This window comes from Pelophylax lessonae (genome assembly GCF_965119305.1).
Source record: "Pelophylax lessonae genome assembly, chromosome: 3".
Classification (NCBI taxonomy): domain Eukaryota; kingdom Metazoa; phylum Chordata; class Amphibia; order Anura; family Ranidae; genus Pelophylax; species Pelophylax lessonae.
In genome coordinates this window covers 632,045,972-632,059,143 of record NC_138770.1, presented here as the reverse complement: position 1 = coordinate 632,059,143, position 13,172 = coordinate 632,045,972, and positions in this window count along the sequence as shown.

Genomic DNA, 13,172 nt, shown 5'->3' with positions numbered 1-13,172 from the left:
AAGGAAAGAGAAGAGGGGGGAAAAGGGAAAAAGGATACAGGGAGAAGACCAAGAAAAAGACAGGGGCCTATGGGGATTTTAATGGTACTGTACAAAATTGTATAGAGATGAATTTAAAACATTCAATATTTTTATTAATCAATTGTATAAAAAACAATAAACATAACAATCAATAGCTCAGTCAGCTGTAGCGGTCGTGGCACTCAACCGCTACAGCTGACTGAGCTACAGGGAGACACGAGGGTTTTTTTATTCAGAAGGTTGCACATTTCAACCGGGTATGGGCCATACAATACATCTGTGGTCTATATCCTATTGAGTATCAGGGGCAAACTCTAGACCAGAACTCTGATTAGGAAAAAAAGTTTGAGCTTGTTCATCTCCCTGTCTCCAGTATGCCTATAGGTGGACTGGCAATGGGAACAGCCTCCTGTTTTAATAACTAGACTGTTGATTGGAATATCCTCATATTCTGTGTCTAGATTTCCCCTCGTCAAATCCCTGGCCAGCTAAATTTTGTAGTAAAAATGTGGCGCTACTTTGAACACTGCTCTCACAGAATGCCCTTAGATTATAGAGGGAAACAACAGTCCAAAAGTGTTCAATTCAAACAGAGGTGAAGATCCATATGCCCAGAGAACCACCACCAGAAACCAGTTCACACTGCCTCTTACCAGACTTATATGACCCTCACTACAAAGGTCATATACAGCATGTTAATCATAGTAAGGTATGGTCCTCCTCTCCTCTCCCATGTAGTGGCACACAATCACCTCTCCTCCAAGTATAGGCTCAAAAAAACATAAAACAACACACTCCTCATAGTGTATACTGTTTCCTTCGTTGATTTCAGCGCAAAAAGGTTAAAAATCACAGGGTCGCAGAGATAATGTAGCGTTGTGTGTTTCCTCTCATATCAGTCTGTAATTGCCGTATCCCACCGACAAGATGGCCGCCGTGTGTCCTCCACGTGTGGCGTGTGTCACTGTAAGCTCCACCCGGCGCGTTTCATCATAGGCTGACGTCGTCAAAGGGTGTGGTCTTCACGGCGGCGACGCTATATATAGCGGCTGGAGATGGGCTGAAGCAATAACACAAACCGGTACCCGGAAGCCACCAATGTGCGTTCCAGGAGCCGGAAATGATCTTGAAGGATGTAAATAACCCTTCCTTAGCGAAACTAACCATTTCCATAGCAATGAAGATATGGATAATATGGCAATCTCGCAAAAATGGCCTCAATGGGACAATAAGTTAATACATAATTGGTGAAATTTTTTTTTATAATAAATACCATAAATTAATGGCCAACACGCTCGGATAGCGGCTCTATCTAGTGGTCACAAAACAAACCTCACAGGGAGAACATCACACAACTCCAAATTCACATTATACATTTTACATTAAATCGGTATAATAAATACGTATTAAAATGCATATTATAAAGAGACAAAAACCTATACATATCTATGATAAATGCAAAACTTTATCCAAAAAAACAGGGTATCACAGAACCCACAAAGTAAAGATGTAAATCGATGATATTTTTACAAATAATGCTCTCATGACCTGTTAATGAATGGGTTAAAATCCCATTTGATATTTAACCCCAGAGGGGTATATGATTTCAGTTTGTAAATCCAGCCGCTCTCTAGCCTGGATACCCCTCGGGTCATGTTACTTATCCTCCAATTACCAGAAAATGTATCAATTCCCAAGAATAGCGTACCCTTAGGATTCCTCTGGTGGTACTGAACATAGTGACGTGATACACTATGTTTTGGGAAGCCCTTGACTATGTTGGCCACATGCTCCTTGAGCCTAACGTGCAGCTCTCGGATTGTGCAGCCAACATAGTCAAGGCCACAGGGGCACCTAATCAAGTAAACCACAAATCGAGTGGTGCAGGAAATAAAAGGCTTAATATTAAACTCCTGCCCTGTGGAACCTGACTTATATAAGCTATATTTTGTCCATTGTTTTAGTGGCAATTCATGATCTTCTCTTCAATACATATGCTCCTGAGGAAGCGGTGTGTCAACCGCAAAACATGTAGGGCAAGGCCTCTGTACAGCTTAAGGCCTATTGTTATAGAGAAATATTTATTGTTTATGTGTTTGTATTATTGGTTGTTATCTTTGTTGTTTTTTCCTTTTTCCCTTTTCATCCTCTTCTCCCGAATCTGGCTTTTGTCAGATCAGATCGGATAGGAGGTAGACAGGTGTAAACGGACACAAATCTGTTTACACTTGCCCCTCTATAGAGGAGAATTAAGGATTCTGATTGGGTCCACCTCAAAAATGGACAGCCAGACCCGAATGGACAATTTGTGTCAAAGGGGCCTCTTTCGGAAAACCTACTTGAGAACCTTATAGAGCAATCCTGGTTTAATATTTCATCAGGGATGTGAGAGATATCAAGTAATTACTTCAGCTGGACTAAAACAACATTATGTGAATTGTGAAAGGATAGCTAAAATGCCTAAACTTTTTGGAAAAAAAAATAAATAACTAAAGAATGTTTATATATATTAGACAGGATGCTAAGCTTTATAGCTAAGAATGGAACAGTGAAAAAAAAAATCCAAATTATTTTAATGTATGTATTTATATAATAGAAAACCACAAATACACAAGCTAGTTACAACAGAAGGTATTTTTGCTGTTGTTTTTGTGCATTAAAAACCTGGTATTGAGATACAGTTGATTTCTCCACTTTGATTTCAGGATCACTAATGGAGAGATTCCTGTTTCAGATGTTTTTGATTTTTAGAAATGTAGGCCTGTACCCCCATCATTTAGATACCATACCCACAAGTGGTATGAATATCCCTAGTCAAAAAACACCTGGTTCTTAAACAGAGGTTTAAAAAAAAAATCTCTCAATTTTATGTAACCTGGAGAAAGCTCAGCAAGTACCTCAGATCCTCGTTTAACCTCAGTCAAGTCTGGCAATTGACTATTCAGGCAAACAGTGTAGCATTGTGGGGAGGCAGTGGGAGTGTTACATTTTCTCCCGTACCAGAAAGAGGGGTTTCTCAGGACTTTAGTGACAGATCAGGTTGTGGGCTTAATTGCTCCTTCTTGCCCCCAATATATTCCTATTATTAACAATATACAGGATTTATATAGCGCCAACAGATTTTACAGCGCTTTACAACATGAGGGCAGGCAGTACAGTTTAAACACACTCACACTCCAAAAATGGATGCAAGCTCTACCCCTATCCACATACTCTTTGGGAGAGGTAAATGTGCGGCCACTACCATCTGCATACAAAAATTACCTTTATTGCAGAAGAAATATAAAATCCACATTTATACATCATACATCACAAGACATCTTAAAAATTCCAGCTAGCCTGCTCCTATTATATTGCTTGTATATGTTAAACAGTGTAACTATCATACTGGTTGTCACCTCTTTTACTGACTGTGTCTTCATCTCATATTCTACTACATGGCCATCCATTAAACAGATTTCCTGCAATCCCTTGGAGGATGGAAGTTGCATCTTAAACCAAACAGATTTATCCTGTAAAGTCTTTGTCATATATATATTTTTAATCACTTTTCCAAGAGATCTGTCATACATGTTCATGAAATGGGGACTTGGAGTGGGACTACATTATTCACACAGTGATTGGTGGAGTGTAAGTGGTAGCACGTCCCAGAAATTCCATTACTTCATGATCCAGAGATACACAAACTGTGTTAGAGTACTTAACACTGTTCTTAGTGGTCCAGAGGAGGTAGAAGCACACAAAACGTCCCCTCAACAACATGCATGGGGTTCTTTACCTCCCTCGCACTAGTACATTTAATACGCAGTCCTCTGCATATACACACAAGGGTTCCTGGTCCAGAGGAGGTCAGTTATATAAAGCAAAGTTTCTTGTCCTTATGGACAGACTCTTCCTCTCAGAAATATTTGAATAGACTTTGGATCAAAACACTGTTGTAAGATTTCCGTATCACAATGAAGCCCACTTTGATCCTGTAACATGTGGCATTTACATATACTGTATATACACCTTTCTGTGAGCTGTGCTCCACACAGACCCAGCTCCTATGTCACAGTCCTAAGCCTTAGTCTTCATCTCCATTTGGGGCAGAGGACATTGCTCCGTAGATATATCACTTGGCAGTTACTGGTATAAACAAAATCTCTATAGAAGAATATGGTACTTATCAGAGAGTTGTCATTGGTAATGTATTGCTTTCTCCAGATATCATCACCACCATCTGTGACTGGTTCCATGGACGCCTGGATGGGTAGCTGGATGAAAAGTAAGCCTGACCAGTTTCGCCGGATGTCTCGACTGCTTCAGAGGCTATTAGAGTCTGTCCATAAGAACAAGAAACTTTGCTTTACATAACTGACCTCCTCTGGACCAGGTGTGTAAAACTCAACATCCAAAATCCCATGGATTTCAAAGGTTACTGTTCATATATGAGTCCTCAGACACCTGTAGCTGTATGCCGGATTCTCCAAACGGTACATAAGCTACTTCCGAAGCAGAATTGGACATTTTGCCCTATAGAATTGAGTGTTTGGCTGTCACAGTAGTAACATGATCAGGAAGCTCCCGATCGCAACAGTGACCAGCCAAAGACTTTCTGTTAGCCGCCGGTAACTGTGCCGCGAGCGCTCTCGGCACAGCTCCATTTACACTGATACATGCAAAAATGTGGCCGCTCAACGCCAAGACCCACCCACCAAGAGACCGCATATCTGTGTGCGCTCAGCGCCAAGAGGTTAAAATTCTGGTATACGTGTGCAGAAAAACACCCACAAAACCGTTAGAAATAATTCTGATCAGGTGTAAATGCAGACTTAAGCTTCATGTACACTAGCAGCTCCTAAATTTGAGTTTAGGAGCTTTTGGTTGTTTTTTTTGCCAAAGCTCCTAAACTTAACTCCATAAAAGCTTATGCTCCGCTTAGGGGAGCTTCAAGCTCCCTCTCCTGAACGTGGAAGAATTGCGCTCAGGATAGGAACTTTTTGACGGCTGGCTGCGGGAAATCTAGGCAGGGTGTACATGAAGCCTATGACATTGCACTTTGACTGTTAGTCTCATCAGATTTTGAGTGAGATTTGGTGATATCATTATTGCACCTGCAGAGCAAAGATCTCGTACTTCTAATTCATTTATTGAGGATCTTTGCTTTCTCCACTTCTGATCATTACCCTAAGAGTCATCCTATCTCTTGTTGTCAGGGGGGTAGCTCAGATGAAAAGGCAAAGTCTTACCTTTACCAAAATGAGCGCCTCCACACAGAAGCACACTGCTGAACAATGATGCATGGTATGCCAGTAATGGGAAAATATTAGGTGCAGGGGGCCTATAGGCAATACTGATAAATCGTTTTTTGCTCTCTGTCTACTGTTTTTGGACACAACTTCCACAGTTTTGGTACACCTTAAGGCAGGTGCTTGAAGATGGCTGCACCTATGTTCAATTATCTTAAAGAATACTTTGTGAGCATTAAAGCAATTTCCTGAATTCACTCTTTATAGTGTAGACCTTCCCATGCTTTTGAAGCTCCTGGATAAAACTCAATAGTTTTTTACCTTTGGATTGATCAGTATTCCCTTGCTTAGTTCTGCCTTTGTTATTAACCAGTATTGTCAATAACACTTGCACGTGGAAAAAAAGTGTCAAGCTTCTTTCAGTTCTCATCTTGGCATCAGGTACTTATCAAACAATGTGTTGAAGGACAGCAATATGAGAGATGGTCTGAATGGAGCTGGAACATGCTATCTCTTCTTTCCCATTTCTACTCTGACATGGCCTTGGATACAGATGATAAAAGCAATGATGGATGCTTAAATCAGGGCTGACACTTGTGCTAAGATATCATTAAATATCATGGCCAATGACATCTGCAAGTTCCTGAGTACATGAATTCATAAGGCTTAGTTCATAAAGCTAACACTACAGATATAAGAACTGTATTTATAAAAATGTAATTTATTAAAAAATGGTCTCCAAAAAAGATGAAAATTACAGTGACGTGGCTAAAGAAATATAATATTTTTGGTGTTAAAGCATAATAAGTTTAGCATATTGGGGTTGATTTACTTAAGGCTAATAGGCTGTTCACTTTGCAAGTGAAATTACACCATGAAAGAGAAATTTTCCCAGTGCCTATTGAACATGGTGAATTGGAACCTTGCAAAGAATACCCAATAATGCGCAAGGAAAATATAAAAAATAAATAGTATTTTTGTTTTCAGTGAAAGTGAAACTGTACTTGAAAAATAAATAATCTATTTGCTTTTAGTAAATCAACCCCATTGTGTCAGTCTCTTTTTGATATGTAAACAAATTCCTCAGTCTTACGCCTATACTGTGAATTAGTCTCCGCGCTCGAGGAAGTACCAGCACACCGACTGGTAAAAATTAAAACCAATGTAGCAGCTACTTAAACAAATAAGCAGTATATTTGGTGATAAATAAATAAAGAATAATAGTAGCGCTTGAAACGGTGTTAAAAAGACTCTAAAATAAGACTCTAAAATAAACCATAAAGAGTCCCCCAAGATGTCACTCTGGTAAGTGTTGAACTCCTCCCAGCATATGGAGAATAGTCCTATAAAGTCATTCACTGTTGGTGTATCAAAACATCCATCCCCTGAGAATCCGAAACTCCAACAATTCACAAGCCGCAAATCATTCGTGTAGTTCAACAGGGTCACCAGTATTCCACCACCAAGTGCAGGGGGGCAATAAGAAATGGCCACTCACCAGATCACGTTGCTTACTTACTCTCATAAGTGAGCACACCTCGCATATAATCAATGCCCACGAGTAGAGATCAGCAAGGGTTAAATCCAAGATTGGTTCAGTGGTTCTCTTCCTCTCATGCTCCCATGTGCGTGGAAAACAAAAAACATTCCCCACTTTAGGTCATCCTTGGAATCTTCTTTGTTGCCAAGACTTATTGCCCTTCCATCTCAAGACCAAACATTGCATACTTTAAAGTTCTTCTCTTCCTCCACACTCCCCTTTAAAATTGAGCAATCTCCAGAGAATAGCTTCCATGTAGAATAGGAATGATTAATAGATCTTATAGGCCTTAAGGGTCCAGTGTCCAATTCTTAGAAAATTAAAAGGGTCTCCTGTTAATATGAAGAAATCCTTGTGTGTTTGTCTGTGTCTGTCTACACAGGGTACAGACAGACACAGACAAACACACAAGGATTTCTTCATATTAACAGGAGACCCTTTTAATTTTCTAAGAATTGGACACTGGACCCTTAAGGCCTATAAGATCTATTAATCATTCCTATTCTACATGGAAGCTATTCTCTGGAGATTGCTCAATTTTAAAGGGGAGTGTGGAGGAAGAGAAGAACTTTAAAGTATGCAATGTTTGGTCTTGAGATGGAAGGGCAATAAGTCTTGGCAACAAAGAAGATTCCAAGGATGACCTAAAGTGGGGAATGTTTTTTGTTTTCCACGCACATGGGAGCATGAGAGGAAGAGAACCACTGAACCAATCTTGGATTTAACCCTTGCTGATCTCTACTCGTGGGCATTGATTATATGCGAGGTGTGCTCACTTATGAGAGTAAGTGAGCAACGTGATCTGGTGAGTGGCCATTTCTTATTGCCCCCCTGCACTTGGTGGTGGAATACTGGTGACCCTGTTGAACTACACGAATGATTTGCGGCTTGTGAATTGTTGGAGTTTCGGATTCTCAGGGGATGGATGTTTTGATACACCAACAGTGAATGACTTTATAGGACTATTCTCCATATGCTGGGAGGAGTCTCTTTTTGATACCTGTAAAGATCCTACCCACTTATGAGTCTTTCCTTAAAGATCACCATATATTTTTTTTTTATTTTTTAACTTTTAATTTCATCTTTAATTTAAATTTGACGAGTATTTCTCTTCTGTGTCAAAAATAGAAATACATAAAAATGCCTTATTTAAAGTATTACTACACTTTCACTGGAAATTGTACATGTGTACTACCCTGGCAGCCTCAGAGAAAGTCAAACATTGGATTGACTCGAAAATGGTTAAATCCCCCATTGTTTTTATATTTTTTTACGGTTGGTCTCCCATTGGGGAAAATTTCCTATACTGTCTGACCCTGAAATCTAAGAGGAAGCAAGAAGAAATTGTTTCGAAGTGGGAGCAAATCCCCTTTTAAACAATTATTACTCACCAGAGCAGCTGTTCCCACTAGAAGATTTCCTCTTACCTCCAGTTCTGGGCAAGCTGTATAATGTTGTTTTTTCCCATCACTTTTTGTTTCAATGACAATGGACAAATAAAAAGGGAAGATTTACCAAATCCAGTGGGAACACAGATAGTCAGATAGCAAAAAATATCTAAAATAGGCTGTAACTTCCTGCTGGAAAATTCAATCAACATTTCCATAAAGCTGGTCAGCAGAGGAAAGCATGAACTGCTCTAGAATTTCCTGGTAGCGGGCTGCGCTGACTTCGGCCTTGATAAAACACAGTGGACCAACACAAGCAGATTCAATGGCTACCCAAATCATCACGGACTGTGGAAACTTCATACTGGACCTCATGTAACTTGGATTCTGTGCCTCTCCAATCTTCCTCCAGACTCTGGGACCTTGATTTCCAAATGAAATGCCAAATGTTCCATAGTCTGATGATTTAGGGAGCCATGTAATCATCAAAATTAAAAGAAAGACATGCTTGGAATATATCACTCTGTGTGTAACACATCTATATAAAATATATGAGTTTTACTTTTTTAAGTAAATTATTAAAAAAAAGTAACTTTGTGATGATATTCAAATTTTTTGAGATGCACCTGTATATACATATATCTATGTATATATAAGTTGCTGCAACAGTTTTTCTTTTCTTAAAATTAGATTTAAGCTATGTAAATACAAGTTGAAATTATCCTTTGGAAATGTTATAGTTTGTCCATATTTCTGTCACTATAGTCTGCAAATGTGGATGAAAATAAGAAAATATGTAAAATTTAAAACAAAATCCATATACTTATTATTTTTTTTAATGGGTTAACCTTTTTGTGACCAGAGGTCATTGATGCCTACATGTCCAAATCAGCAGGGTTTGTATGCATTAGTTAACCTGGGAATAATTTGACTATTTTGCCTTTATATATAGGTATATATTATTAATAATATTATTAGTATTACAGGTATTTATATGGTGCTGACAATTTACACCCCACCTTACAAATTGTACATTCACATCAGTCCCTACCCTCCAGTTGATTACAATCTATGGTCCGTGCTTTATATGAATACATATACACACTAGGGCCAATATAGACAGGAGCCATTTAACCTAACAGCATGTCTTTGGAGTGTGGGAGGAAATCGGAGTACCCGGAGGAAACCCACACAAGCACAAGGAGAACGTGCAAACTTCATGCAGGTAGTGTCCTTACTGGGACTCCAACTGAGGACACTACAAGGAAGGAGAGCAAACCAATGCTTTATCTTCTTCTTCCTAATCACTAACCTACTGGTCATTTATGTTACAGACATAAATGAGTCCTGCACATTCAAAAATAGGATTTAGGTTAACATTTTCTCTGCATAGAGCATCGGTTAAGAGAATGTGAATTACAGATTACATACTCCAAGGGATAACCATTAACAGTTATGTTATCAAAATATAATATTTTTGGGGATGTGATCTCAAAAAAGGCAAAAAAACGTAGCACACCTAACAGATGTAATATAGAACAGATGAAATATTAAACTGCCACTCCAGTAAAAAAAATTAAATACAAATTGCTATCCTACACTTCTGATCTTCTTGTCATAATCAGGTCCCTGATTCATTCAATTTTATATGTTAATTTCCAGTTCAACGTTGCCAAGCTGGGCGTAAGTGCATCACGGTGTCAATAGCTGAAAATAAACATTAGAATTTGCTTTGAAAAAAAAAAAATCCTACACAAGGCCTTGAAGAATAATTAGCTTGCTGTGTATTGCCAAATCGTTTAGAATGAAATGGAGGACTTCCCATTGTTATGTCAAGGAAACATTCGGTCTCCTGGCACTCTTACTGTGTGTGCGCTGTGTTAAAATTAGAGATTAGAATATGTAAATTATTCAACGTCTCGGTCAGGATCCTCCACTGCTTTTCTGTCTGTGTTCCAGATTTCAAAGTATCGTTTATCATCTAGGGCAATATGTTTTAATCAAATACACTTGCTGGAGCATAAATTATATGTCCTTGCAAGGAAAGAGGATGACATTACATATAAAAAGTGAACCCGGGAGGATAGAAATATGAGAAGAACCAATACTGACTTGGTTTTAAAGGGGTATACTCTAAGACTGTCATCCTGAACTGGAATAAGAATTTTGGCAGTGAAATCTGAAAACTCACACCTTCGATCCTACATAAAGATCAAAGGTGTGAGCTCTCATATTTCCATTCCCAGAGGTTCGCTTTAAGGCCTAATTCCAGCCCCCAGTCCTTCCCCCTCCAAAAGACTCATTCCCTCCCCGGTGTCATGTGACTTATTAGTATTATAAGGTCTCAGGTGTGAATGACGAGCAGGTGTGTTAAATTCAGTGTTATCGCTCTCACTCTCTCATATTAGTCATTGTAAGTTCAACATGGCACCTCGTGGCAAAGAACTCTCTGAGGATCTGAAAAAAGTGTTGTTGCCGTACATAAAGATCGCCTAGGCTATAAAAAGATTGCAAAGGCCCTGAAACTGAGCTACAGCATGGTGGCCAAGACCATACAGCGGTTTACCAGGACAGGTTCCACTCAGAGCAGGCCTCGCCATGGTTAACCCAAGAAGTTGAGTGCACGTGCTTAGCGTCATATCCACAGGTGGTCTTTGGGAAATAGATGTATGAGTGCTGCCAGTATCGCTGCAGAGGTTGAAGGGTGGGGGGTCAGCCTGTCAGGGATCAGATCATACGCTGCACAGAACATCAAATTGGTCTGCATGGCTGTCGTTCCAGAAGGAAACCTCTTCTCCAAATGATGCACACGAAAGCCCGAAAAACAGTTTGCTAAATACAAGCAGACTAAGGACATTGATTACTGGAACCATGTCCTGTGGTCTGATGAGACCAAGATAAACGTATTTTGTTCAAATGGTGTCAAGCATGTGTGGTGGCAACCAGGGGAGGAGTACAAAGACAAGCGTGTCTTGCCTACAGTGAAGCAAGGTGGTGAGAGTGTCATGGTCTGGGGCTGCATGAGTGCTGCCGGCACTGTGGAGCTACAGTTTATTGCGGGAACCATGAATGCTAACATGTACTGTGACATCCTGAAGCAGAGCATGATCCCCTCCCTTCGGAGACTGGGCCACAGGGCAGTATTCCAACATGGTAATGACGGCAAACACACCTCCAAGCTGGGCTTTTTTTCAGCAGGAACACGGGGGAACACAGTTTCGGCACCTCCAGCGCTGTATGTATGTAATAGCAAAGGGTGTGCGGTGTGTTGGAGGGTCTCTTGATGCTGGCTGCTTGGGAATCTATTGTCACTGGTAAGGATCTGTTATTGTGTGAGGGTCTATTGTTGCTGCTAGTGGATCTATTGCTGCTGGGGGGGGTCTTATATTGTTGGTAGGAATCTCCTGTTGCGGTAGAGGTCTATTGTTGGCTAATCTATTGATACTGGTTGCTGGGAGAGCCGTTGTTGCTACTGGAAGGGGTCTAATGTTGCTGGAGTAGATCTTTTGATGCTGGGTGAGGTATTTTGTTGTGCGTGGGAGGTGGGTAGGAGTGGAACCAAGGGACAGCGCTCAGAGGTGGGTAGTGGGTGGAAACAAGGGGTGACTCAGAAGGGGAGGGGGGGTTCCTGCACCTATTCTCCGTGAAAAAAAACCCTGCCTATAAGACAACCACTGCCTTTCTAAAGAAGCTGAAGGTAAAGGTGATGGACTGGCCAAGCATGTCTCCAGACCTAAACCCTATTGAGCTTCTGTGAGGCATCCTCAAACAGAAGGTAGAGGAGCAAAAGGTCTCTAACCAGTGGTGGGATTCAAAAATTTTAGTAACCAGTTCCGACTTTCCCAGCAGAATGACCAGCGTGCCCCCTTTCAATGCACAGTGACCAGCGTGCCCCTTTTTAATGCAGAATGACCAGCGTGCCCCTCTTTCAATGCACAGTGACCAGCGTGCCCCCTTTCAATGCACAGTGACCAGCGTGCCCCCCTTTCAATGCACAGTGATCAGCGTGCCCCCCCTTTCAATGCACAGTGACCAGCGTGCCCCCTTTCAATGCACAGTGACCAGCGTGCCCCCCTTTCAATGCACAGTGACCAGCATGCCTCCCTTTCAATGCACAGTGACCAGCGCTGCGTGCCCCCCTTTCAATGCAAAGTGACCAGCGTGCCCCCCTTTCAATGCAGAGAGACCAGCGTGCCCCCTTTCAATGCAGAGTGACCATAGCATTGCCCCCAATCATGGCAGAGTGACACAGCATTGCCCCCAATGATTGCAGAGTGCCCACAGCATTGCCCCCAATGATTGCAGAGTGCCCACAGCATTGCCCCCAATCATTGCAGAGTGCCCACAGCATTGCCCCCAATCATTGCAGAGTGCCCACAGCATTGCCCCCAATTATTGCAGAGTGCCCACAGCAGTGCCCCCAATCATTGCAGAGTGCCCACAGTATTGCCCTCAATTATTTCAGAGTGCCCACAGCATTGCCCCCAATGTCTGCTGAGTGCCCACAGCATTGCCCCCAATCATTGCAGAGTGCCCACAGCATTGCCCCCAATCATTGCAGAGTGCCCACAGCATTGCCCCCAATGATTGCAGAGTGCCCACAGCATTGCCCTCAATGATTGCAGAGTGCCCACAGCATTGCCCCCAATGATTGCAGAGTGCCCACAGCATTGCCCCCAATGATTGCAGAGTGCCCACAGCATTGCCCCTAATGATTGCAGAGTGCCCACAGCATTGCCCCCAATGATTGCAGAGTGCCCACAGCATTGCCCTCAATGATTGCAGAGTGCCAACAGCATTGCCCCCAATGAATGCAGAGTGCCCACAGCATTGCCCCAATAATTGCAGAGTGCCCACAGCATTGCCCCAATGATTGCAGAGTGCCCACAGCATTGCCCCCAATGATTGCAGAGTGCCCACAGCATTGCCCCCAATGATTGCATAGTGCCAGCGATCCCCCCGCGAGACCCATGCACTTACCTCATGGACGGT